General features: G+C 41.9%; 1 protein-coding gene across 1 annotated transcript in view; it reads left to right on the top strand.

The window, feature by feature from the left end:
- The window catches only part of LOC126285021 (pyridoxal kinase), a 103,185-nt gene that overhangs the window by 44,950 nt on the left and 31,185 nt on the right, over window positions 1-27,050 (top strand). The window lies entirely within an intron of this gene.

Below are 27,050 nucleotides of genomic sequence, written 5' to 3'. Positions count from 1 at the left end.
TAATGCAGAGCTTGCTGGCCATGACAGTCATGTTGTAGCATCACTCTGTAGCATGTCATCTGAGCTTTAGGGGTCTAGAATTGTTTTCATAAAAAGAAAAGACAGCAGTATTAGCCAGACAAATCATTTGAGAATCCTATTCCTGTAACTTCAAGTCATTAAAGAATTGTTTAAGATACACTGACGAGTTTATACATTATGATGACCTTTGGAATGCAATTTGGCAGCAATTCTACAAGGCCTGGATTAGACTAGTTCTTTGTAGGTTTCCAGAGGCACATTTCACCAGATGCCTATGTAAATTTCTGTAAATTATGGACCAGGGTTTTGTGGACCCAGAGCTGACTCCCAATAGTGTCACAGATGTGCGCCATTGGGTTCATATCAGATGACTTTGGTGACCAAGACATCACTGTAATTTCATTAACATGCTCCTCAAACCACTGTAGCATGATTCTGGTCTTGTGACAGACAGTTATCCTACTGGAAAATGACATCACTATTGGGGAAGCCATCAAGCATGAAGGGATGCAAGTGGTCTGTAATAATGTCCACATAGCCCACATCTGTCACAATGCCTTCAGTTACCACCACAGATCCTACGGAATTCGAGTTGAATACACCCCAAAACGTTACACTGCCTCCACCAGCCCGAGTCTGTAGCACTGTGTGTGTTTCGAGCATCCATTCACCTGGATGACACTCTATTATTTGGAAACAACCATTGATCTCGTGTAGTACATTGTTCAGTGGTCCAGTCTCAGTTATCTCATATTTGCTGCTAATGTAAATGATGATGTCATTGGGTCAATTTGGGAACACGTAGGGGTCAACAGCATTATGCTGAATCCACTGCAGTTGTAAATGGTGATGTTGTTGGATCAAAATGGGAACTTGTAGGGGGTCATCTGCTGTGGAGCCCCCGTGTTAAACAATGTACGCTGCATGGTTTGGTCTGAAACACTTGTGGCTGCACCGGCTTCATACTCTGTCGACCGAGTGCCACACGTCATGCTAGCCTCAGACTTCCAAATTTTGTGAGGTGGTGGTGTTTCCTACTCATGGTTTGACCATTCTACATTAACTTTTCATAGATGCTCATGATAGCAGCATTTAAATGCCTTCACCATTCCTGTGATGGTTGTTCCTAGGCACCAGGCTATGACAATCTACCCTTTGTCAAAGTTGCTTATATCAGGGAATTTCCCCATTTGTGGTCTGTAACATCACTAGACTGATTCCTCATTTGACTCTGCTGTGCTTATATACTTTCTTTAGCATGTTGCGTGTCTGGAACACCACCAAGTGGCACCCTACCTTGTAGTGGGCAGTGGTCGTAATGTTCTTGCTCATCAGTGTGAAATACGGTTCTTTGCTTATCACCTTCCAGTTCCTGCAAAGGCCATTAATCAACCGCAAGAATATAAATACATGTTGCACAAAAAGGTGGCTGTCAAGATGGAAATGCATCAGTTGTCAGGCTAGACTTATAAGAATGAATACAAGGTGGTGATGGTGGTGTAATGTTATTGAGATGTATGCAGTGGGCTGGTGTAAAGAGATATCACCTTCACTAAATATACACATAGTTTGACATTCTATACTGTGTATCAACTTGTTGATCTGTTATTCTAATGAGATGTGAATAATGTTGTAATTGTTCACTTCTCCCTGTTATTGAAAACCGTGTTAGCAAGCATGTCAACATTTATGGAAACGGACTTTAGGACACTCCAGTGGAATTTGCTGTGAGCAACTTTTATTCATCCAAAGATACCACACAAACTGATGAACGGTAAAGCAAAATATTCATGGAAGAAAGTCACTGAATGGCTAAATGCTGACCAAGGGAGATTTTTATGAACCTTTATTAGTGATTTACAGCAGCATGACTTTGTTTTATTGTGAATGACATCTTCCATGTCATTGTTCAAATAGTAAGTATTGTCAAAAAGTTTATAAAAATTGAATTTTGTATAGTTTCAGAAAAAGAATAGCAAAATGGACTGATTCTGTGAACAAATATCCATTGTTGTGTTTCCATGAGCTTGCAGTTTTACAATAATTGACATGAAAGGTCTCTGTATCTGAACAAAATTTAAAAACCATGCAGCAATTGCTAAGGCTTTATGACGTATTTTTAATGCTTTTGGTCACACACTGCCTGGTGTAAGCATTGCAAACATGCATACACCCCCCCCCCCCCTCCCCCCAGGAGCCCACAGCCCTTTTGTGGGTACATGTGGGGCATGCACATGTTCCCAAGCTGTTGCAGCCTTTCTTCTTTTCTGGGCTGCTTTACCTCCCTCTGAGCTGCTTTACCTCCCCCTTCTTCATCCTTCCCTGTCCTTATCCTTTCCCTTTGCCCCTTCCTCTCCCTCTCTTGATGATCTTTATGTTGGCCTGACTTTGCTTCGTCTTGCAGTTTTGGTTCATTTGATTTTCCTCATCCTTTTTTGCTTTTCTTTCTTTGTCCCCCCTCAGTGGTTTGACCTCCATCTCTTAATTTGAAATTTGTAGTGTGAGACAGATGGGGGACTCCCTGATGCCTTTGGTGTGGGTTCCTCTCCCTCCCCCCCCCCTTCCTCCTCTCCTTCTCCCTTTTCTCCCCTTTCCCTCCCTCCCCGCCATAGCCCTTTCGCCTCCTTGCTAGGTCACCAGCTCAGTAGCCAGTCTGTGTGGGGGGCTATTATGTACCCATCTGACTGAGTACCCTGACACCACAAGGATCACACTGCTGATAATTGCGCTGTGAATGCCGTGTGCAAGTCTAGGAATGGTTGCCCATTTTTTTGGGGCATCGGAACTCCCAGCAATGACCATCCTGCCAGGCGGCTGTTGCTGTGGCTGGGTGGTGCCCATGAGGCGGGCCCGGTTTGGAGTGGGTGTTACAGGGGCAGCAGACGTTTGGCACATAAAATGAGTTTTACTCTGTGGCTGTTCTTCCTCGGCTGTGTCTCATCCTAGGAATAGCTTTGTCTCGGTTCCTCTTCCTGCCTTCCCAGCCTTTCCCCCCTTGGCTACCCCCTGGGAGAAGGACCGGGCCCACCGGCTCGGGGTAAAACCCTTTCCACGGTTCCTGGTCTGTACCAGGACTGATGGGGAGACTTTTGATTCCACCAAACCCCTTTTTTTGTGGAACATAATGAGGACAAGTTCAGTGAAGTTGAGTCATTAAGCAGGACGAGATATGGCTCTCTCTTTATAAAGACAACTTCTGCCAATCAGTCGGCCTCCCTGTGTGCCTGCTAACATTTAGGAGAGATCCCCTTGACTATCACTCCACAGAAGTCACTCAATATGACACAGGGTGTAATTTTCCCTAGGGACCTTCTCCTCCAGTCTGATAATAAACTTAGGGCTAGTCTGGAACAACGTGGAGTTCTTTTCATCCGGCGTGTCCAGAGATGCCATAAGAACCATTGTGTAGACACTGGCACTTTCATCCTGGCATTTAAGGGGGATACCATGGCCCAGAAGGTCAAGGAAATGGTGTAAAGATGTGACGTGGAACCATACATTCTACTTTCTATGCATTTCTCCCATTGCCTCCAGTTCCCCCACGTGTCCTCGCGATGTAGTGCCACTCCCATCTGTGTCGGCTGTGGCCGACCTTTTCGTGTGGACACACCTTGCACCCCACCACCTAACTGTGTAAACTGCTCTGCATTACCCCTGCTCACCAAAGTTTCCAACGTATATGAAGGAGAAAAAGAATCCAAGAAATAAAGATTGTTTACTTCCTCAGCTGCTTTGAGGCCCAGAAGAAGTGTGACAGGCTACACCCTGTGAATCTCTCCTCTACGTTTGCCTCCATTAAGTCTTCCCCTCCTCCTCCCTCCTCCTTACCTCCATCTTGCCCCCTTTCCTTTCCTCACTCTTGGCGGCTCCCATCCCTTCCCCCTCCTCTCACTCCTCCTTTTCCAGGAAAGTCATCCTCTTCTCTGGCCCAAGCTAGGGATACCCCTCCCCAGGATTCTCAGGATAGGAAGCCTGCAACCTTGCGTCAGACGAGGGACCCACGCTCCAGTGGCCCAAAGCTGCTCGCTCTGTGTCCGACCCTGATATCGCTTCCACCTATTTCCTTACTGATACCGCCTCGTTCCTCCCTCTGAGGGAGAAGAAGAAGAAGCAGCAACGCTAGTCAAAGGACGAGGCTACCCTGTCTTCCTGGAGGGCTTCGCCGCCTCCTCTTCCTGACTCAGACCCAGTTTTTATATGTCACCCCATCCTCGTCGGTGACAACCACTGACCCAGTGACATGAATTCCCCTCAGCTTCCTTACATCTAACCTGGACTCTCTCCACATGACAATCCAGTGGAATTGCAAAGGATATTACTGTCACCTACCGGAAATTCAACAACTCATTTCCTCTTATTCTGCATTCTGTCTTGCTCTTAAGGAAATGCACGTTCATGATGACCACTCTCCAACTTTTTGTGGTTGTCGGGCACTCTGTTGGAACCGTGCCAGACCCAGGATAGCGTCTGGAGGGGTCTGCGCTTTGGTTTGCACCAGTGTCATTAGTGACTGGATCTCCCGTTAACACCAACTGGAAGCAATAGTGGTAAGAGTGTGAACGAGCCCAGCAATCAGTATTTGCAATTTCTACCTCCCTCTTGGTAGAAGACTTCTTTATGTTGACTTGCCTGCCTTAATATAGCATCCTGCCACTGTACCTTCTACTTGCGGACTTCAGTGCACATCGTGCCACTTCAACGGGTAGGGGTCTTCTAATTGACCAACTTATTACAGACTTTAATTTGTGTCTCCTCAATGACAGTTCCCCTACCCACTTCAGTGTTGTTCATAGCACCTTTTCTGCTACTGATCTCACACGGCCTCCCTACATTGGTCACTCCTTGATGATCTTTGTGATAGTGACCAGTTTCTAGTGATTCTATTGTTCCCCTTCCACTGCCAGGTCAACAGGGCCCCATGTTGGGCATTCCCCACAGCCAGTTGGCCTATATGTGTGCCTGATATGCACTTTGACACCTCTCTCTCTCTCTCTCAGATTGCATTGATTGGTCAAGCAAGACGTCTCTGCTGCTCTTCTACATGCTGCTGGCACTATTATCTCCCTATCCTCAGGACCTCACCATCATCATCAACTGCTGCTGTGGTGGACTAAGGACGTAGCTGTTGTTATCCAGGGTCACCGGGGTGTTGCATTGATTTAAACGACTCCCTTCAGAGATCAACCTTCTTGCTTTTAAGCATCTCCATGCTAAAGCTCACTACTTTATTATGCATAGTAAAACTGTATGCTGGAAGTGCTATGTTTCCTCACTGGGCACGTGTGGCTCTTCACTGCAGGTTTCGTCCAAGCTCCGTAGCCTTCTCTGCCACCAGTGACAGTCAATTGTCCATGGTCTTATACTCCAAGGTGCTCTGTGTATTGATCTGTTGGTTCTTGCAGCACACTTTGTGACAGCATTTGGCATCCTCTTCCTCTACTATTCCCTTTCTCTAGTAGAAATGCAGAGTTGAACAGACCTCCCTCTGTTTCATTCCCCAGCAAGCTGAATGCCATAATGAAGCATTCAGTGAATGGGAATCCTTGCAGGTTCTTACCTCCTCCCAGGCCCAGATTCCATCCACAGCCCAATGATCCAGCACTTGGGTGTTACCCAGAGGCAACATGTATTCAGGATCTTGAGTATATTTATCCTCGTCTTTAAGCCCAGGAGGAGCCCACATCTTTTTGGCAGCTACTGCCTGATTATCCTGACAAACATATCTTGTAAACTGCTTGAGAGGATGGTTTGCTTCTGATTATGTTGGGTACTCGAAATATGGGACCTTTTGTCCTTTTGTATCTGTGTGGCATCCTGGAAGGACAGTCTCCAACAAACCATTTACTCACATTGGAAACATCCAACTGGCAGGCTTTTACTAACTACCAGCATCTTGTCGCAGTCTTCTTTGACCTATATAAGGCATACGACATGGCTTGGCGCCATCACATTTTAGTCACCTTCCATGACTGTGGCTTTTGTGACCCCCTTCCAATTTTTATCCCACCAGCTCTTCCGGGTTCAAGTTGGCTTTTCACTCAGCACCCCTTGGATTCAGGAAAATGGTATCTCACAGGGTTCTGTGTTAAGTGTCACACTCTGACTCGTAGCCATCAATGGGCTTGTTACCTGTGTAGGGCCTCTGGTTACACCAGAGTTGTATGTCGACATTTTACGCATCTGGTGCAGCTCCCACTCAGTAGCATGTGCTGAGTGCCAGCTCCGAGATGCCATCTGGCGAGCCTCTGCATGGGCTGCTTCCCATGGCTTCCAGTTTTCTCCCTCCAAAACATAGGCATTTTTGTCATCGACTCACAGCACACCTAGATCCAGAACTTTATTTAGGCAACCAGCTCTTACATGTCGTAGCACTGTCGCGTTTCTGGGGCCATATTTATGATAAAAAGCCAACTTGGCTGCCCCATGTTTGCCACCTGAAGACTACATGCATGCAGAAGCTTAATGCTCTCCACCTCGTGGCCCACACATCTTGGGGTGCAAATCGTGCTACTCTTCTCCATCTTAACCGTGCTCTGATCTCTTCCATACTAGATTATGGTAGTCAGCTTTATGGCTCGGTGACTCCTTCCACTTTGAAATTACTTTACCCCGTTCACCATTGTGGGGTCCATCTGGTAGTTGGTGCCTATCACACTAGTCCTGTTGACAGCCTCCTTGCAGGAGTGGGTATTCTCCCTCTACAAATATGGTGGAACAAACTCCTGGTTTCTCATGCAATTGCCATTTGCCGATTCCCTCACCATCCTGTGTACTCTGTCCTCTTTGCAAATGAGGGATTCATCTCACTTCCCTCTGTCGGAATCTCCATCTCCACTCACTGGAATATGCCCCATTTATTTCCTCCCCCCTCCCTCCTCCTCCTTGGATGGTTTCTAAACTACAGATTAGGACCGATCTATTCCAGGTTTCTAAGGTCTTTGTTGCCCCCGTGGTCTTTCGGCACCTTGTACATTCCATCCTTGCAGAATTCCAGAGTGCTACTAGCTTCCACACTGATGGTCGTAAGATGATAAATAAGACGGCATACACTTCCACATCTCCTAGTGACTTAGAAGACCATTTTTGCGGGGGTCATGTAGTGTGTTCACAGAAGAGCTGATAGCCATCAACAGGACCCTCCATTTTGTTTCTCAGTCCTCCCTCCTCAGTGTTTTAATACGTACTGATTCAATGAGCAGCGTGCAGACTATTGACCATGCTACTCTCATCACCCTTTGGTTTCTTCTATCCACGACCTTCTCTGTGCTCTCGGCTGTGCCGCCAGCTGTGTTGTCTTTATCTTGGTCCCAAGTCGTGTAGGCATCCCAGGGAATGAACTGGCTGCCCATTTGGCTAGAGAGACAGCTACTTATCCCTCCATTCCCTTTTATGATACCAGTTGCAGATATGCGGATCTATGTCAAATCCCTTTTGCCCAAAAGTGGAATAACATCTGGTGTGCTACTGCTCTCAGTAGTAAACTCCACACAATCAAGGAGAGTACTGCAGATTGGTGGTCTTCCTTCTGCTTTACTCCTGGAGCAAGAATGGTTAAACTTGGCACCTCTCTTCATGTTTTCTCGGTCTGAGACCCCGTGACCACTCCCCCATGGAGAGACCTCTGTTTTACTCTTCTGTATTTCCAGTTTTTAGATTGGATCTCCCCTTTTATGTCTTCTACTGTTTGTGTTTTAACTTCCTTGTTTTATGTTTGACTCCTCTGCTTGTCCCATCCACTTTTTAGTAGATTCCCTCTCTTCCACAAGTAACTATGGAATAGCGGAGCTGATGGCCTGACTGTGTAGTTGTATAATTTCCCCCAAATAACCAATTAATCAATCAGTCAAACATGGCCTAATACTCAGTGGCTGTGATGACTCTACCAGGCTATTGTCAACTGGCACCACAGCAGAAAATTTGTTAAAACACATGTTGCTGTACACTATGAGATGCACTTACAAATATTTAATTGGCAAACCAGTATTTGCGCAGACAGACCATTGTCAGTGTACATCTATATCAAATGAAGTGTATGTCAAGTATGAAGTCCTCATGATGTTAAAATTGATGCAAATCTCTGTGGTACACAGGTTGTCATGTGTATGTGTTATAGCTGTGAAATCCTAAATGGCCATTACATTGTTTCCCCAGAAATTAATGCCATAGGACATTATTATCTGAAAGAGTGCTAATAATCCCACCTGCAGTTCAATAAAATGAGAGTTTTACGAGTGCAAAGTATGCAGAACTGAGCTATTTTGGTTAAGTTATCAATTTGCTGGTATCATATAATTTGTTATGCATCTGGAATATTAGGAACTTCATGCATGGGGTTATATCTATCATGTGCCTATGTATCTGTACTTCTGATATCTATAAGTCATCTTTAATTTGTTTGGAATTATATGACACGAGTCTGGGTAAGATTAAGGGTTAAGCTGTTTGCTGTGTTCAGTTTGGAAGTCTGTCCCGTTATTCTCCTGGATGTGTCTTGTGTGGATATGCTTCTGCTCTTTATCAGTATACTTGTATCATCATGAAACATTAAGGTTTTTCGAGAGTGCTCCCAACATCCCTGCTAAATTGTTACATAGGTCAAGAACAGAAGTAGGCCAACTGCCAAACCTTGTGAGACTCCATATTTAAAGATCCCAAACTGCAAGTACAGTTTTATTCCTGTTGTGTTATTTGCCTTCAGTGTTCTGTTGTTGAGGTATATCTCCACCTGAGAAATGGGAATGCCTTTAATGCCTCGATGATTTAGTTTACTCTTGAATTTTATGATTTTAACCAGCATTCCTTAATATTTTCAATATGTGTAGCCTATTTTAATGTCCAGTTTTATTGTAGAATCACTGGTTTGTTTCTGTAGTATGTTTTTGATGCAATCGTCTGTAAATGGATTAATTGTGACAAAGATGACAATTACGTAAAATAATACACTGGTGTGGATAACTTAAGGACAAAAGCAACTTTCTCATTATGTATCACTGCCAAGTAACATAGCTTGATAAAACTTGGATCACACATAGAAAGAACAGCTACAGACCAAACATGGTTCTCAGTAGAGAGTGTGAACACTGTGGAGAGCAAAGCATGCTCTGCAACCTTCCCCCTCCATGGCTACAAAGTTGGTAAGGGGTTCTTGCAGCTGACAACTGCTGGATGCTTGTTGGTGTATGTGGATTGCTGCAATATATCTCCCCAACACATCCTACACATGCTTGATGTGGCTGAAGTTGGGGGAATGGACAGAGCAGTCCATTTGCCAAATATCCTCTTGTTCTGGCAGCTCCTCCACATGCACTGCTACATGTGGTTGCCCATTTTCTTCCACAGAAATGAAGTCAAGACTAAATGCACTCCTGAAAAAATGTGTGTGTGAGGAAGGAGTACAGTGTCACTAATTACCGGAAGCTCCAATATTACTTTAAATGTGAACATTTTAGGTTAGGCTTTAACGTGACTGTTATTGACATTAAATGAAACAACAAGTTTACTGTTACCAGTCACTGTTTATTTATCTCCGCAAGACGTTACAAAGGTTTAACTAAACTTGTATCTAACAGTAAAAATAAAATAAGTGAAATGGACTATCTCCGGTAGTTATAGGCTCCTTTCATTGTTGTAACACGTCTCAGGTATATTGTCATATTTTGTAAACAAATATGGCATGTGGAAACTATTAGGTGCAAGGATAATATATCAGAAGAGAGACAGTAACACACAGTACAAAGAATATACATCATACTAACAAATGTAAATCCAACTGATGATGAAGGTTTAAACCTTTGAAACATGTCACAGAGATAAATAAACAGGAAGCTCCAATATTAGGCGAATTATGAGGTCCCTGAGGGAAATAGCATCCTTGGCTGGAAAGGAGTTTTTGTGCATTCAGTATGTCTGCTGAGAGGCCTCATCTGAGATGTGGAGGCGACCGTGCCTGCAGAGTGCAATCATCTGCAAGTTGTTGCTCATGTTGACATCAGTGATTCCTGTTGCTTGGGTTTGGAGGCCATCCTTATTCATATGTGTGGCTGGCAGAAGTGGTGGTGAAGACTGCTGGCCAAGCAGTATTGTACCCAGAATTTATGGGCATCTTTTGGGTTGAAGCTGAGCCTCAACCAAAGGCTCCATCAATTCCTTGATGGTCATGGCTGTAAAGTTCTAGAGATAATAGCAGGATTCCCTTTGACAGGTTATGTGTGCATTACACGGAGGAAAAAGCTACTTGAATACCAAAGTACTTGTAGAGTGCACATGGCAGATTTTGAGGCTAGGCTGTAGTCTGAGGTCCTCTGTTGAACACAATACAGGGATTGCAAAGTCAGATACCATACAAAGTAAAATCACTTTGAATGTCAGAATTTTAACAGTAAATTGCCATTGCATTCATAACAAAATCCTGGGATTCAGTGCCCTTCAGGACAGCTTCCTTGTTCGAATTATACTCGGAACTGAGGATTGGTTGAAACTTGAAGTAGAAAGCTCCCAAGCATTTAGTGAGACACGGAATGTACATCGAAAAGTCAGGTTGGACTTCATAGGAGAGGTATCATTCATTGCAGTCGGGGTTAAAACTGAGTCTGAGTGGAGAAGTTCCCTGATGTGAGTAACCGGCGTTGGTGAACACAAGTTAATCATAAGATGTTTTTACTGACTGTCTAATTATGCCACAACTGTTACAGAATAATTCAAAGAAAGTCTGTGCTTGGTAGCACAGAAGTACCCCTCCTCCCCTACCTGTCTACATCTAGAGTAAATCTCATATGAATGTTTGCAAAGGATGTGTCTGAGGCAAGGTACAAGCCCCATATTCAGCTAGTTGGATGTGGGGGGAAACTGCCTAAAATCCACATCCACCAAACAAGGGAGCACAGTGGTTAGCGCACTGGTCTCGCACTCAGGAGGATGACAGTTCAAATCAATTTCTGACCCTCATCATTTAGGTTATCTGTGATTTCTCTAAATTAATCCACTGAAATGCCAGGATGATTCCTTTGAAAGGGAATTGTTGATTTCCTTCCCTATCCTTGAATCAATCTGGTTGTGCTCCATCTCTAATGAGCTCAGTGTTGATGGGACATTAAAACCTAATCTTCGTTCCATAAAAACCACATCCTGATTGGCCAGTTCATTAGGCACCATTGTTAATCTGCAAAGTGTATTCGATCCAGGGCAGGTTCACTTCCATGAATATTGAAAGCAGCATGTTAATGCACTTTGCAATCCAGACAGGCTTAGCACAGAAGAACCATGTTTATGCAATATTAGTTGGAAGTGACTTCAACCTTCTGAGTATTCATAGGATCATCTGTTGACTCATTGCAGGTCTTACAGACAGACAGTCTTGCAAAGTAGTTCTGAACATGTTTTTGAAAAACTGTCTTGAGTAGCTTGTTTGAAAATCCAGGCACAATGGAAATATTTTAGACCTTGTAGCCGCAGACAGACAGTTCAGTATAGAAATAGTGGTTAGTGATCATGATGTCGTCATAATGGCAGTGATTAGTAAAGTTAATAAAACCATCAAGATGGCTAGGAGAACTTTTTTGCTGGAAAGGGCAAATAAGTAGTTGTTAACCTCCCACTTAGACAATGAATGGACAACATTTCATTTGGGTATGATGGCCATAGTGGAACAGCAAAGTTTAAACTGATTGTAAATGACACTCTGGAGAAATATGTGCCAAGTAAGTGGTTAAGGATGGAAAAGACTCTTCGTAGATTAATAACAAAATTCAAAAATTGCCAAGAAAACAGATTGTTGCACTCTCAGTAAAAATGAATACAGAAATGTAGATAATTGAAAGTTATTAGAAATTTGTATATCTATAAAATGTTCAAAGCATACATCTTACACCATTTATTAGTGAAAGATCTTGCTGAGAAACCAGAGATAGATAGAAGCCCATACATCAATATGTATGGCGCCGAGTGAACAGTGTAATGACACATCGCATGCGTACAGAAAGAGTAAAAACAAAAGTTCATTGTGTAAACAGTGTGAAAAACGTGTTATGAAAGGAGTCTTATGTGTAAAGTGCAACTACTGGCATCATGAAAAGTGCGCTAGAGTGAACCTAAAATTCATAAGTGACGATCTCGCATGGAGTTGCTCTGACTGTTTGCAGTGTGAAACAGCCGAACTTGTAACTACGATAAAGTCGAAAGATGAAATAATAAAATTACTACAAAGTGATATTGGATCTCTGAAAAAGGAGATTAAATCTCTGAAAGACGCAAACGCAAAGTTGACAAGTGAAACAGTTTCTTGTGTATGTGGAAATTCTTTGTCAAGTACAATACAAAACAAGGACGATTCTCATGCGCAAATTTCAGTGAAAAAAGACGCAGAGGGCATACGGAGTGGAAAATCTGTAAACAAATACATTTGGAAAACAGTTACGTACAAGAAAAAGAACAAACTCGAAAATTCCGGTGTCTCATCAAAACAGGTTGATGAAAAGGAATTTCTCGTTATTGGCGATTCCATACTAAAAAATGTGGTAGTTCCGAACTGTGATATTGATGTTCACCCTGGCATTCAACCTCAACAATCCGCAAAACATTTTAAGAATATCAAAAAGCATGATTCTAACTCCAGAAATAATAGTGGTCCTAAGACAAATTTCAAAGCTGTTATAATACACGCAGGGACAAATTCATTACGAAGCAACAGCCAGGAAGAAATAATAAATGAAACACAAAACGTAATTCACTGTGCCAAAACTGTTTATACAGGCTCAAGACTGGTAATCAGTGGAATTTTACAAAGAAGATCGGTGAGTAATACTCACATAAACAATTTAAACAGTGGCATTAGGGAACAGTGCGATGAACTTGGTGCGATTTTTGTTGACCCAAACAAATTCCTGAGTGACAAATGTCTGGGTAGGGACGGTGTTCATTTAAATAGACTGGGTTCAATGACTTTTAGTAAAATGCTCGTTGATATCTGTAAAATAATCAAAAATAAGGGAAACTGATACTGTCTGTAGGGGGGTGACAAATCAAAACAACCTTCTCTAAATAATAATAGTGAAAGTAATCGAAATGTAGAAGCTTCTCAAGGATTTTTGGAGCCTCAGCAGGACACAGAACAGGACACGACACAGAATATGACTAAAAAACTTTCTCATATTAACAAAACACTAACTGTGATGCAAGTGAATTTATGTAGCATTAGGAATAAATTGTTGGAATTGGAGCATTTCTGCGTTGATAAGAAAGTAGATGTTATTTGTGTATCAGAGCACTGGCTGAGGAGTAATGAGGTAGATTGCTTTATTCCTCAGGGATATGTTGCTGCAGATGTGAAGTGTCGGGAAGTGAAAAAAAATGGGGGGGCAGGCATTTTTGTCAAAGAGGGTACAATGTTCAGAAAAATTGATATTAGCCCATACTGTTCTGAAATGGATGGGGAATTCACCTGTGTAAATCTTGTGGATCATAACCTAATTATTGTAAGTCTCTACAGATCACCAAGGGGTGACATGTCTGTTTTCTTTGAGAAATTTGAATTAATAATGGAAAAGTTGTTAAAAATCTAAATCAAAAATTGCTGTCTGTGGGGACTTCAACATAGAAATGGGAAATGATTGTGAGCAAGCCACAAAGTATTTTTTCAACCTCCTCAGAATGTTCAATCTATATTGTAGCAATAGAAATGCCACACGTGATGGAGCATGTATAGATAACATCATTGTTAACTTTGGTAGGGATTTGTACACTGTCAGTATTGTAGGTGGGGGATTTGCAGACCACGATCCAATACTCCTCACACTCAACCTGAACAAAACTAAAGGACTCCCCTCCAACACTAGTGCCAATGCTAAGGAAAAGGTGACTTGGGTTAGAGGGCAGAAGGAAGAATTGGTATACCAGTTCATTCAGAAACTCAGAGATATTAACTGGGACTGTGTATATAACTGTCAAGTGGGAATAAATAAGACTGAAGCTGCTTTTGAGAACTTCATTAAAATATATTTAGATTTGTGGTATTCTTGTTCTCCTCTTATAAAAATCAATCATAAAAGTCGACCTAAAAAGAAAAACATTAAGTGGTACACAGATGAACTTACCAATGTGAGGGAAAATATGTTATCATTATACCACATGTATAAAAATTCTCTTAAATATGGAACGGAGCAGAAAGATGAATTGTACAAAGCATATCTTGAATGTAAGAGAACCTACAGAACTAAGCTTAGAATGGCAAAAAGAACAGCATACGAAAGATACATTGAAGGGGCTACTAATAAGTGCAAAGCTGCATGGAATGTTGTTGCACAAGAGCATTGCAGGAATGATGAACATAGCGTAGCTCTTGACCCAGATGTAGTCCATCGTTTTTTCATGGACTCTGTAACTGATATTAGGAACAAAATTGAAACAACAAACACTAATGCAAGTGATCTACTTAAGCAAACAGAAGCTGGGAACTATACCTTTAAATGGAGGACAATCACACCATCTGAGATCACAAAGGTAGTGGCAAAATTCTCAAACTCCAAGAGTATGGACTACTCTTGGTTGTCCAATAACATAATTAAAAAAACAGTCCATATAATTAGTGAACCATTGGCCTTTCTGTTTAATAGGTGTCTAGAGTTTGGAGTTTATCCTACAACTCTAAAAATATCGAAAGTTATCCCAGTGTATAAAAAAGGGGACAAACAAGATCTCAAAAATTACCGACCTGTTTCAATAGTTCCCATTTTCTCGAAAATATTTGAATCTCTTATTTATAACCAACTAAACTACTACTTTGAGTCACATAACTTACTCTCTAATAGTCAATTTGGCTTCCGCAAGGGAAGAAATACCACCAATGCTGTTCTTTCAATTGTGAATGAAGTAATAACTGCCTTTGAGAATAAAAATAAAGCATCACTTCTTTTATGCGATTTGAGTAAGGCATTTGACTGCATTTCTCATGATATCTTACTTGCAAAACTCAAATTCTATGGTGTACAAGACTCTGCATTGGCAGTAATTGAATCATACCTAAACAATAGGAAGCAGTTTGCCTCTGTCGGAAACAAAGACTCACAATTGCTAGATGTTAAGACAGGAGTTCCACAAGGTTCTGTCCTTGGGCCCTTCCTTTTTATAATTGCAGTCAATGATTTACCCCATTGTATCCCCAATACTGTTATCTGTTATGCTGATGACACAACTTTGCTTGCTCAGCATGAGAACATGTCAGTTCTGGAAGATATGATGCGAGATGGCCTGGAAGCGGCACTAAATTGGTTCTCATCAAATACACTGCTTTGCAATCCTGATAAAAACCAGCAGATTATACTTGGATTGTCAAAAGAGATAGAGGTGAAAGCAGTTAAAATTCTAGGAATTCATGTAGATTCTAAGTTAACGTGGGAAACACACATCAACCATATCTGCACAAAATTGTCTCGAGTTATGTATTTAATGTGGAAACTGAGAAGCCTAGAGACGAAAGAATATTTAAGAGTTATTTATTTTGGACTCTTTCAGTCACATATAGAATATGGACTGCTGATATGGGGACACTCTCTTCACATCACTGAAGTTCTAAAAATTCAGAAGAAAGTGATAAGGGCAATGAGCAATTCTGGTAGATTAGAGCACTGCCGGCCACTGTTCATTCAGCTGAAAATATTAACAGTTATTAATCTTTATATATACACCTCAGCATTGTATGCAAAAAACAATATAGCAGATTTCGAAATGAGAGAAAACATACACCACCATAATACCAGAGGCAAAACAAAATTAGACATACCTAGGCACAGGCTGACAAGAACAGGAAATGCCCATCTGATCAATAGTATAAAAATATTTAATAAACTTCCATTTTCTTCTCGGTCGGCTCACATAAGTAGCTTCAGGAGCAAGCTACTAAAATGGTTACTAATCAGTCCTTTTTACAATATAACAGAATTTATGAATATAAAATCAATTGACATTAATTTTTAAGTATTTCATTATGTGATGTCACTGAATGTATTTATCTTATGTTATGGTGTATGTTAGCATCTATGGGTACTATTTGCAATGTTCATTTGTAGTTTTTGCAATGTTGATTTGGATTTACGAACTACCAAACTCTCTACGAACATCTACAAAGACTGACTTTAACATGGAATCAATATCTTTTCTTATAGAAAAATGTTTATATTCATTCAGGAAATTGTAAGACACTGACTGTAACATGAACCAGTAGCATATCAACTATAATGTACTATATGTATAAAATGGATATAAGATGCAGCATTTGCAGTGTATAAAATACTGTTAGAGTATAATTATTGCAATACTATCATTTCTAACATTTGCAAAAGCCATCGTTGTGATGGCTCCATGAAAAGAAAATGTAAATAAATAAATAAAAGAAACTTCTTTTCCTACACAGATTTGTTAAGCGAGATGAAGGCCTTCTGGTGTAGTAATAGAAAACACCAAAAGGAAAACTAATGTTTTAAATCTTGTTTTTAAAAAATCATCCTCACAGTAAGATTTTACAGACATACCCTCATTTGAGCATCATATAGAATCCTGTATGGAGCACGTAAAAATAGGCATCCCTGATATTGAGAAGTAATTGCCAGGTCCAAATGAGCCCCGGCATTGCCTTCTTACATAGCTTGCATTTATTTTGAACCTCTCAACCAGCACAAAGTCCCAAGAAGCTGGAAAATAGCACAGGTGACTCCCATACATAAGAAGGGCAAAAGAACAGGTCCACAAAATTAAAGACCAATATCCTTAACACAAGTTTTCTGCAGAATTCTTGAACACATTCTGAGTTCCAATATAGTAAATATCCTTGAGACAGAAAAGCTCCTGTCCAGAACTCGCCAGGCATTTATAAAGCATCACTTATGCAACAAGCAGTTTGCTGTTGTCTAGCACGTATGATGTGAACTATTCATGAAAGGCAACATGCAAGTTCCCAATGCCTAGATTTTTATAAACTGTTTGGTAAGTGCGCCACTGCTGACTGTTAACCAAGTCCAAGCATATGAAATAAATTCGCAGATATGTGAGTGGCTTGGAGACTTTTTAAGTAATTGTATGTTGTCCTATATGGCAAATGTTCATCAGAGACAAGGGTATTGTCAAAAGTGCCCCAATGAAATGTGGTAGGACCATGCTTGTTCTTTACAGACATAAATGATATACTGGATAATGTAGCAGCAACATGTAACTGTTTTCTGGCGATGGTATAGTGTATAGGATAATTTCATCATTAAGTGACTGTAGGATACAGGATAACTTAGACAGACTCTGTGTTCGGTGTGATGAATGGCAGCTTGCTGTGAATGTAGAAAAATGTAAGCTTAATGCACATGAGAAGAAAAAACAATCCTGTAATGTTCAAATATAGTATTAGTAGCATGCTGCTTGCCACAATCATGTCAATTAAATCTCTACGCGTAACATTGCAGAATGATACTATTGAAATGAGCACACATGGTCAGCACAGGGAAAGCAAATGATAAACTTTGGTTTATTGAGAATTTTGGGAGAGTGAAGGTCATCTATAAATGTGACCACATGTATAAAACTTGTGGAACTCTCTGTGACACTCTGTTTGAGTGTTTTAGAACTTCACAATGTCGCAGAAAAGGAAGATATCGAAACAATTGAGAGTTGCGGTGCTTGATTTGTTGCTGGTAGATTTGATCAGTATGTGAGTATCCTGGAAATGTTCCGTGAACTCAAATCAGAATTCCTGGAGGTTCGAGTATGTTCCTTTCACAAAACATTATTGAGAAAGTTCAGAAAACTGCAGAACATTTCAACAGTCCATAAATCTCCTATAGGGACTGCAAATACAAGATGAGAGAAATCAGGGCTCATACGGAGGCATATAGTCAGTAACATACTAGGAAGTACTTTAAAAATCATTAATTTGCTGCTTTTCAAACACTGTTTTTAATTTAGTTGAACAGTTTTCGTCTTATATATGTATTAATGCCCGCCTGCTTAGCTGGGTGGCAACATGCTTGCTTCCCGTGCAAGCGGACCCGGGTTCGACTCTTGTCAGGGTTGGAGATTTTCCCCACTCGTGGATTGGGCGTTAAGTTGTTCTCATCCTGATGTGCAAGTTGCCCAATGTAGTATCAACTGAAATAAGACTTGCACTTGGCGGCCGACTTCCCTGGATGGGGCCTCCAAGCCAACAATGCCATACACTCAATTCATTTCATTTCATCTGTATTAATACTTGTTGGGCGTTTTTAACTAGTGGGGAATAAGGAGGGGGTTAGGGAAGGGTAACTGATGGCTTGGATGGAGGTAGCAGGTGCATGGCATAGAAATGTGACACACACACACACACACACACACACACACACACACACACACACACACACACTCACATACACATATATACACATGCTCCCTCCCCAGTCAGTCCCACAGAGCACTCGGACCCTGCCTTGCCATTTTTTTCCATCTGCTACATTCCCCAGAATCTCTCTCATCCTTTACAGCATCTCACAGAGACCAGAACCTAAACAAACCCAAAACCTGTATCAACCTGTCCACCAAAAATGTCACCAGAAAGTTTCAGTCCTATCTGAATGCATCATCTGCAGCCCTAACCCAAGTTACATCATGTTGGACTTCTCAAAGACCTACTCTCCTCCTCTCGATCCCTACAATGGGAACACTTTTGCTACTAATCCCTCTAACCAAAACCAATCTAATCCCAGTTCATACTACCATGCAACCATGACCCTGCCCCTCTCTCACCTAACCACTCCCTGGTTAATTTCTATAAATTCCTTATCTTCAACCTGACTTCGTCATTCTTCCTCAGATCCCTTACTAGCAACACAAAAACTCTGGGGGGAAGAGCTATCCACAACTTCAAGACAGGTCTGATTTAATCAGCCTTTCTACATTCAAAGGCTCAGCCATAGACAGATGAACCACTACAGTTACCTGACAGAAAGCATCCAGCATAACTTCCAATCCCTGCTTAAATCCTGGGACCAATTACAGAATCTCTCTATCAAATTCCATCTCACTCCTCACCTGTACAACCCCTAGTGCGCACACACCTTGTACATGCTTACCAAAATCCATAAACCTGAACATCACTTTGTAGCTACTTACTGTGCTCCCATTGACAGAATTGCCACTCTTGTTGACCAACACCTCCAACCAATAGCCCATAGCCTACCCTCTCATATTATAGATGCAAAGCACTTCCACCACTTCCTTCATCAACTTTAAATCATCCACATTTATTCTTACTCATCACTGTTGATACCAACACCCTATATAACAAAATAACCCATGCTCAGGGCCTTGTCACTATAGAACACTATCTCCCACAACGTCCTTCTGCCTTAAGGCCTACACAGGTAGGCACTATCCTCCAAACCTGGTCTTGCAGAGAGGTTTCCTACACCATATCCTCGCAAAACCCTAATCCCCACATCACCTCCAAGAACCAGATGAAAAGGCACACTGCCCTCATTACCCAGTACAATCCTGCACATGAGCAACTTAACCATTTCCTTTGCCAGTGCTTTGACTATCATATTGCCCAGAAATGAGGAACATCCTACTCACAATCCTTCCTAAAGTGGTAATCTGACACCCATCTAATTTACACAACATCGTGGTCCGTTGCCATGTCACACCTGCTGCTAACCCCTTTGCCACAGGAGTCACATCCGTGTGAAAGACACAGTTGCAAGACTCGTCTCATTTACCAACCTTGTACATCCTACTCCAGTCTTGTCACAGGCTTGTCTTATCCCATCAGAGGCAGGGTCTTCTGTGAAAGCAACCGTATCATATATCAGCTCTGATGCAACTTTTTGTGGTCACGACAACTTACCAAGCTGCCCACCCCATTGGATGGTCACTGTCATCCAAGAACTAGCAAGCTATTCTGATCTGTCTTCTTATTTATATGCTAGTCGATAACTCAACAATCTCCTTTTTGGGGAGTTGTTATTTTTACTCATTAATTATTTGCGTATATACTTGGATGAAGTCCTTCACTTCATTCCTTGTTCTCAGCCGAATCCTCATCACCCTATCACTTGGGTATTCTACTGCTTCCACATAGTCCTCTAGGTTTGGTTTTACTATGATACCTACTCCATTTTTGGCTTCTTGTCCACCACTGAAGTACAGTGTGTAACCTTTCCTTATTTTACTCCTTCTTCCCTTCCATCTAACTTCACTAAGTCCCATCAGTTCTATGTTCTCCTTTTCCATGAAGTCTATCCACTCTTCTGCCTTCTCAGTAAGGGTCATCACATTAATGATACCCACCTTCATTGTGTTGGCACCCCAAGAACTGCGCGTCTCCTGCGGGGAATGCCCTAACCTTTTCCGAGGCTGGTTTTGAAGTACCAAAGGCATTTTAGAACTGCTGTCAGTGTATGTTTAGGCTGCTCCTAACATGGAGAACAGACGCCATTTGTAGCCACCCCTCTGGAGTACAGATGCTACAGGAAGTAAGATCCAAAGACAGTTCCTCCGCTTTTCCATCATTGGGACTTGAAAAATTCTCTTCCGCTTTCCAACCTGTTACCCTGGTGAGGGGCCCTTACAGAGTACTACCATCCGGAGCCAGATGAACCAAGGTTTTTTATGAGGAGAGACAGTGAAGAATGAAGATGTTAGGGAGGAAATTGGAGTGGAGAAGTTGACTGAGGAAATTGAAAAGAATGGATTAAAATGGTTTGGGCTTGTGAAGAGGATGGGAGAGGGAAGAATACCAAGAAGAATGATGGAGTTCAAGATTGAGGGCAAGAGGCCAAAAGGAAGACCGAGAAAAAGATGGATTGATACAATAAAGATGAGTTTAAGGTGGAGAAACCTTCAATGGAACCAAATTGTGGAAGAAGAATGGTGGAAAGATAGAGTAAAGTGGCGAAGTACCATTGATACTCCAACCTGACCAGATGTTGGAAAGAGGGGAAACAAAGATGATGACGAATTATTTGCATATGTTAGAACTTCCATTAACATATAAAAAGGGAATGAGATGTTTATGAGAATTAAAGTATTTTATTCGAAAAATCAAAAATTTCAGTCAGCAGTGAGAAATTCTCTTAAAACAAATAAAAATTATACTTTTCAAGTAAGAATTGCTCTTTTTGATATGCCACCTGTCACCAAGATCCATGTCATGCTATACCATGTATTAAGACAAGCTGTGAGCCACAGAAGCCAAACATGTGATACAAAATATTACAATTATCTTCTGGCATCTCAGACAGTGAGTCACCAAGGCTGGTCCATGAGATTGCTGCAGCCTGCTTTGACCTGATTTCCATAGTGTAGTAATTAATACACCCACACAAAGTGATCCTGTGGCTATATTATGGGCTAATAATATTGTTATCTTTTTTACTTTTGTTTCAAATTTGTTGTAGTTCATTGTGGCTGCTGCTGAATTCTGCCACTTTACCTGTATCCTCCTTGGCAGATAAAATTCTAGTGGTCTGGTGCCCAGCCCAACTGTGGCAAATAGGAAAAAGGACTTGGACTCATTTGCAAAAGAGTAATTAATGTAATTAACAGTTATGTTTGAACCACTTCCAATTATCTCCATGCTCCACATGGCTAATACAAAACCATAGAAAGTGAGGAAGTGAGCTGATGACCTTGCTGTTTAATGCTCTCACCCACGAATCATCATCGTCAGAAACTGAGGTGATGCAGTTGTTAAGGTATTGGACTCTAATTCAGGAGAAGTTTCTGTCAAACAATCCATATGTATGATTCCAATGATTTCTTTAAATCTCTAGCAGTAAGTACTGAGACTGCTCCTTGAAAACTACACATCTAATTTCCTACTCTATCCATAGTGAATACAATTGTATACTTTGACTCTAAATACCTCATCATCTGTGGGACCTTAAACAGAAATCTTCCTTCATTTTACAAGCATGCAAAAGTTTTAAATGCTGTAGAGGGCAATAAAACAAATTGAGTGAAAGGCAAAATCATATTATCAAATGTATGAGATTTGAACAGTTTATAAGCCCTCTACTAACCAATCATCACAAAATAATTGATTTTCAGCAACAATACTGTTTAATTAAACAAAATCAAACAATCAGAACTCCAGGTTGCAACATCAGGAAAAGATATATTGCTACTCAATGTAAAGAGGACACATTGAGTTGCTGGTAGGCACAATGAAAAGACACTTAAGCAATACTTTTTGGCCAAAGCCTTCTTCAGAAAATAAAACACAATCATATTCATTCATAGAAGCAATCACACCTTACACACATGAACCAGCAGCTCGGGCTGTAGTGCAGCTGTCGGATAACAGGGCACGGGTGGGGCAGAGAGAAGTGCATTTTCTGGAGGAGGATGCTTAGACTAGACTGCCATCGTGCATCATCAGGAGGCTGTGGGGCAGGGGTATGGGAAGGGGGGGGGGGGTGAAAAAGGAATGGAGCAGGAAAGGGGAAAGACAGGTGGGTGCATTGGCAGAGGCAGCACACAAATACAGTGGATGATGAGAATAGGCAGAAGGTGATAGAATTGAGCATGTAGAAATTGTTGGGTGGAGCGTGTACGGACAGTGGGTTATTGTAAGTTGCAGCTGGGTTAATTTTGGAAGTGGAGCATGTGTTGTAAGGATAACTCCAATTTGTGCAGTGCAGAAAAACTGATGGTGGAAGGAGGATCCAGATGGCTGAGATAATGAATCAGCCCTGGAAATCAAGCATATTATGTTCAGCTGCATGTTGTGCTTGAGGGTGGTCTAGTTTGTTCAGGTGGTGGCTGTTCATTCTGCTGGACAGCTGGCTGGTTGTGCAATGACTGCAGCAGAACTGGTGTATAACGTAGCTGTATGTGCACTATGTCTGAGGATAGTGCCCTTGTGTGAAGTCCTTGGTGAGACCCTCAGCATACTGGACAAAGGAGTTCTTGTCATTGCAGATATGCTGTCCATGGGTGGGAGGGTTGTGTGGAAGTATTTTTTGGTGTGAGAGGGGTGACAGCTGTCAAAATGCACGTGCTGCTGCTGGTTGTTGGTGGGTTTAATGTGGACAGAGATGTGGATGGAGGAAGAGCTTGATCTCCAGGATGGTGGCACACTGAGTTGAGGAGGAGCAGCTGAAGCAGGTGGGAGAGAAGGTTTTGAGTTTGTGAAGGAATGAGGATAGGGTGTCTTGACCCTGATTTCAGATTGTGAAGATATCATCAATGAACCTGAACCATACTAGGGGTTTTGGCCTTTTGGAAGGCTAGGGGTCCCTTCTTGGTGGCCCATAAATAGGTTGACTTAGAAAAGTGCCATTGTGTGTGGCCATGGCTGTGCTGCAGATGTGTTTGTATATCTTCCCTTCAACAGAAAATTAGTCGCTACTTAAGATAAAGTCAGTATGGTGTATGAGGAATGAGACAGTGGGTCTGGAGCTGGGAAAGATAGTGTTCAATAGTGGTAAGACAATGGGCATGAGGGATGTTGGTGTATTGGTAAATGGCGTCAGCAGTGACAAGTAGGGATCCCAGAGGTAAAGGGATAGTTGGTGAAGGAAATGGTTGGTGTCTTAGACATGGCAAGCTATATTATGAGCAATTGGTTGGAGGTTTTGATCAACAGGAGCAGAAATTCTTTCAATGGGAGCACAATAGCCAGCTACATCATGGCATCCAGGAGTGTGGAGTTCGTAGGTTTGTAGAAGGTGGGTGTGTGGGGTGTCATGGGGGTAAAGTGGGAGATGGATTCAGGGGAGAGGGTTTGGGAAGAGTCCAGGGATTAAAGCAGGGATTGGAAGTTACGTTGGACTTCTGGAACAGGCTGTCTCTGGCAGAGTTTATACATGGAGGAGTCAAGTAATTGGCAGAGGCCTTCTGCCAGGTAACAACAGTAGTGGCATATTTGTCTGCAGGTAGGATGATTAGGTCAGTATTTGTTTATAGGTCATGTATGGCTGTCCTTGCTTCTGCTGAAAGGTTGGTGTTCTGAGGAAGGATGGTGAGGCCAAGTTGGAGGTAAGTGGGAGGTGACTGGGGGGTGGCTAGGCAGGAGGAAGGGGTGAGGTGGGAGGATCACTGTTGGATGGTGCTATGAACCAGGAGAGGTAGGGTTCAATTTTGGGGTTAGGTTGGCTTTGGTTAGAGTGATTGGTGGCAACAAAGTGTTACCATTGCAGGAATCTGGAGGAGAGTAGTTGTTTGTTAAATCCAACAGGGTTAAATTTGGCTGTAGGGCTAAATGTGAGGCCATTGGATAGTACTAAAGCTTCTATGGGGCTGAGGGTTTTGTGGAAAGTTAACAACAGTGTTACAGGAATGTTTCAGTTCTGGATTTGGTGGAGTAATGGTAGGTTTTGCGGGATGTGGAAAGTTGAAAAGACCAGACAGGCAGTGTCTGAGTGCTATATGGAGTTGATGAGGAGGAACACTGTGTGTAGAGTAGGGGTTTGGTAGTGGTTCCCTGATACAGCAGTAGGATGTCAGAAGGTTGGATAACTGATGGAGGTGAGGTCTGGAATGGTTTTCCAGGTGCTGGAGAGCAAGGAATCCAGTTTCAGAGATGTACATTTGTAACAGGGATTGGAGAGTACCAGTATGTTGTGGATAGAACAGAGATGATTCTGGGATGCCTGTGCCATGGAGATGTGTTCTGGCAGTGACAGGTTTCTGAGGGCCAGGGACTGGTGGAGTCTGGAAACCTGAAGGTCATTGTGAAAGGAGGGGTGGGGTTCAATGAAAGAAATTTTTATTGTTTGTCCATTGGGGGGAGGGGGGGGGGAGATGCCATGGTTTAATCAGGATTTAAGGAACAGGATGTGTGACTGTGTTTTTGCCAGGGAAGGGAAATTTTTTTGAACTTATGCAGAAAGAGGGAGCAGGGCCCACCATTGCAAGAATGGCATAGGGGAAGTGGGAATCATGTGGAAATGGGAATCATGTGGAAATGGGGAAATGAAAGTGTTAGATGGTTGTTAGGGGAACAGGATGACAGAAAAGAAATGTAAAAAATACATAGACATGTAAAAACATGAACACATCTTAAGAATATGGACAGATACGTTAAAAACATATGGAAATGTGGGAGAAAAGAGATAGACAAAGTTTGGGGGTATGCGTGCATTCGGATATGGGAAGAGGAGAGGAAGAGGGATCGTTTGGATTTATTATTGCAAGTTAACGTGGCATGGATAGATGCAGAAAATAAAGCATTAAAATATATGAGGATGAGGGTGGAAGTTGGATCAATAGGAATAAATAAAAATGTTGGTGGGAAGCATTTGAGGCATCAGATGCTGCATCAACAATCCACACAGTTGCATAGCTGTGTATTGTGCATGGACAGAATTGTTGATACACTGTGGCTCTGAAGTGTTTGTGATGTGGAAACTGTGAGTAAACATTCAACAGAAGAGAGAGAATGGACACTGGGAAGATTAATTCTATAAAGAATAGTAACAAAGGAAAACATTACAGAGCTGTAGGATGACAGAAAAGCCATTAGGCAACATCAAACAATGGAAACTCTGGTTTGTAATATCAACAGTGTAAGAAGAAGATAGATTGCTACTCACCATAAAGATGACACATTGAGTTGCAGAAAGGCACAATGATAAGACACTTACATATTGGCTTTCTGAACTGCACAGATGAGAGTAATCCTTACAACACACTCTCCACTGCCAAAATCATTCTGGTCTCAACCTATGGTAACCTACTGTCCCCATAACCTCCACCCAACAGTTTCCACCCCCTCTGTCCTATCACCTGTTTTTGTGTGCCTCACTCTGCCAATGCACATGCCCATTTTTCCCCACTTCACTCATTTTTTGCTTCCAATTCCCACACTTCTCTCTCAACCTCCGTGTCCCACAGCCTCCCATTTCTGCATCTAATGGCAGTCTAGTCTCTCTATGCTGCAGATGATAGTGCTTTTCTCTACACCCCCTGCCCCCATACACTGCTATCCCTTCACCTTCCCTCCACTGAATTGCTTGCCTCCATGCTATGTAACTGTTGCATTCCAGTCCGAAAGGCAGAGATGGCAGTCATGTGTATGTGAGATTTGATTGATTGTGTGAATAAAAGTGTTTATGTTTTCTTTTCTGTAGAAGGTTTTGGCTAAAAAGTAATGTGTAAATGTCTTTTTCATTGTGCCTGTCTACAACTCGGCATGTCATCTTAAGGTGAATAGCAATCTATATTTTCCTTATGTTGTTGATATTCCAACCTGGAGTTTCCATTGTGTGATTTTGTCTAACGGCTTTTCTTCCCTCGTACAACTCTACGATGTTTTCCTTTGTTACTATTCTCTATAGCATTAGTCATCTCAGTGTCCATTCTTTCTCTTCTTTCCTGAGTTTATTCACTGCCGCCCAAACCACTCACACTTCAGAGCCACAAAGTGTCAATGATGTCTTCATGTACAACACATGGCAATGTGATCACACAGATTGTTGTTGCAGCATCTGATGCTCCAAATTCTTCCCACTGATAATTATATTTATTCCTATTGATCACACTTTGTCCCTCATCCTCACACATTTCAGCATTTTATTTTCCACTACTACTTGTGCCACATGAAATTGTAATACTCAACCTAAGTAATCCCTCTTCCCCCTTCCCTTCCCGTATCGGAACACGTGCAGACTCCAATACCTCATCCAATCCTTTTCTCCCACATTACTGTATGTTTCTAATGTATTTGTGTGTATCTTTATGTAGTTTCACTCATTTTTTCATATTTTGATGCATCTCTGCTTGTTTTTATTGGTCTATATGTATTTTTACATGTCTTTTCTGGTATCCAGCTCCCCTCACAACCATCTAATACCTTCATTTGCCCTTTTCCACATCAGTCCTCTTCCCCTTATGCCATCCCTGCCACAAAGGACCCCTGATCCACCTTTCTGCCCCAATTCGGAAAAATATCCCTTCCCTGGATAAACACAGTCCCGCATCCTGTTCCGTAAATGCTGATTAAACCATGGAATCCCACCCAACAGACTAGCCATTAAAATTCTTTTAATTTAATCTCACCCCTCCTTTCATAATGACATTCA

Source organism: Schistocerca gregaria, chromosome 8 (assembly GCF_023897955.1).
Source record: "Schistocerca gregaria isolate iqSchGreg1 chromosome 8, iqSchGreg1.2, whole genome shotgun sequence".
Taxonomy (NCBI): Eukaryota; Metazoa; Arthropoda; class Insecta; order Orthoptera; family Acrididae; genus Schistocerca; species Schistocerca gregaria.
This window is presented reverse-complemented; position numbering and strand designations above follow the sequence as displayed.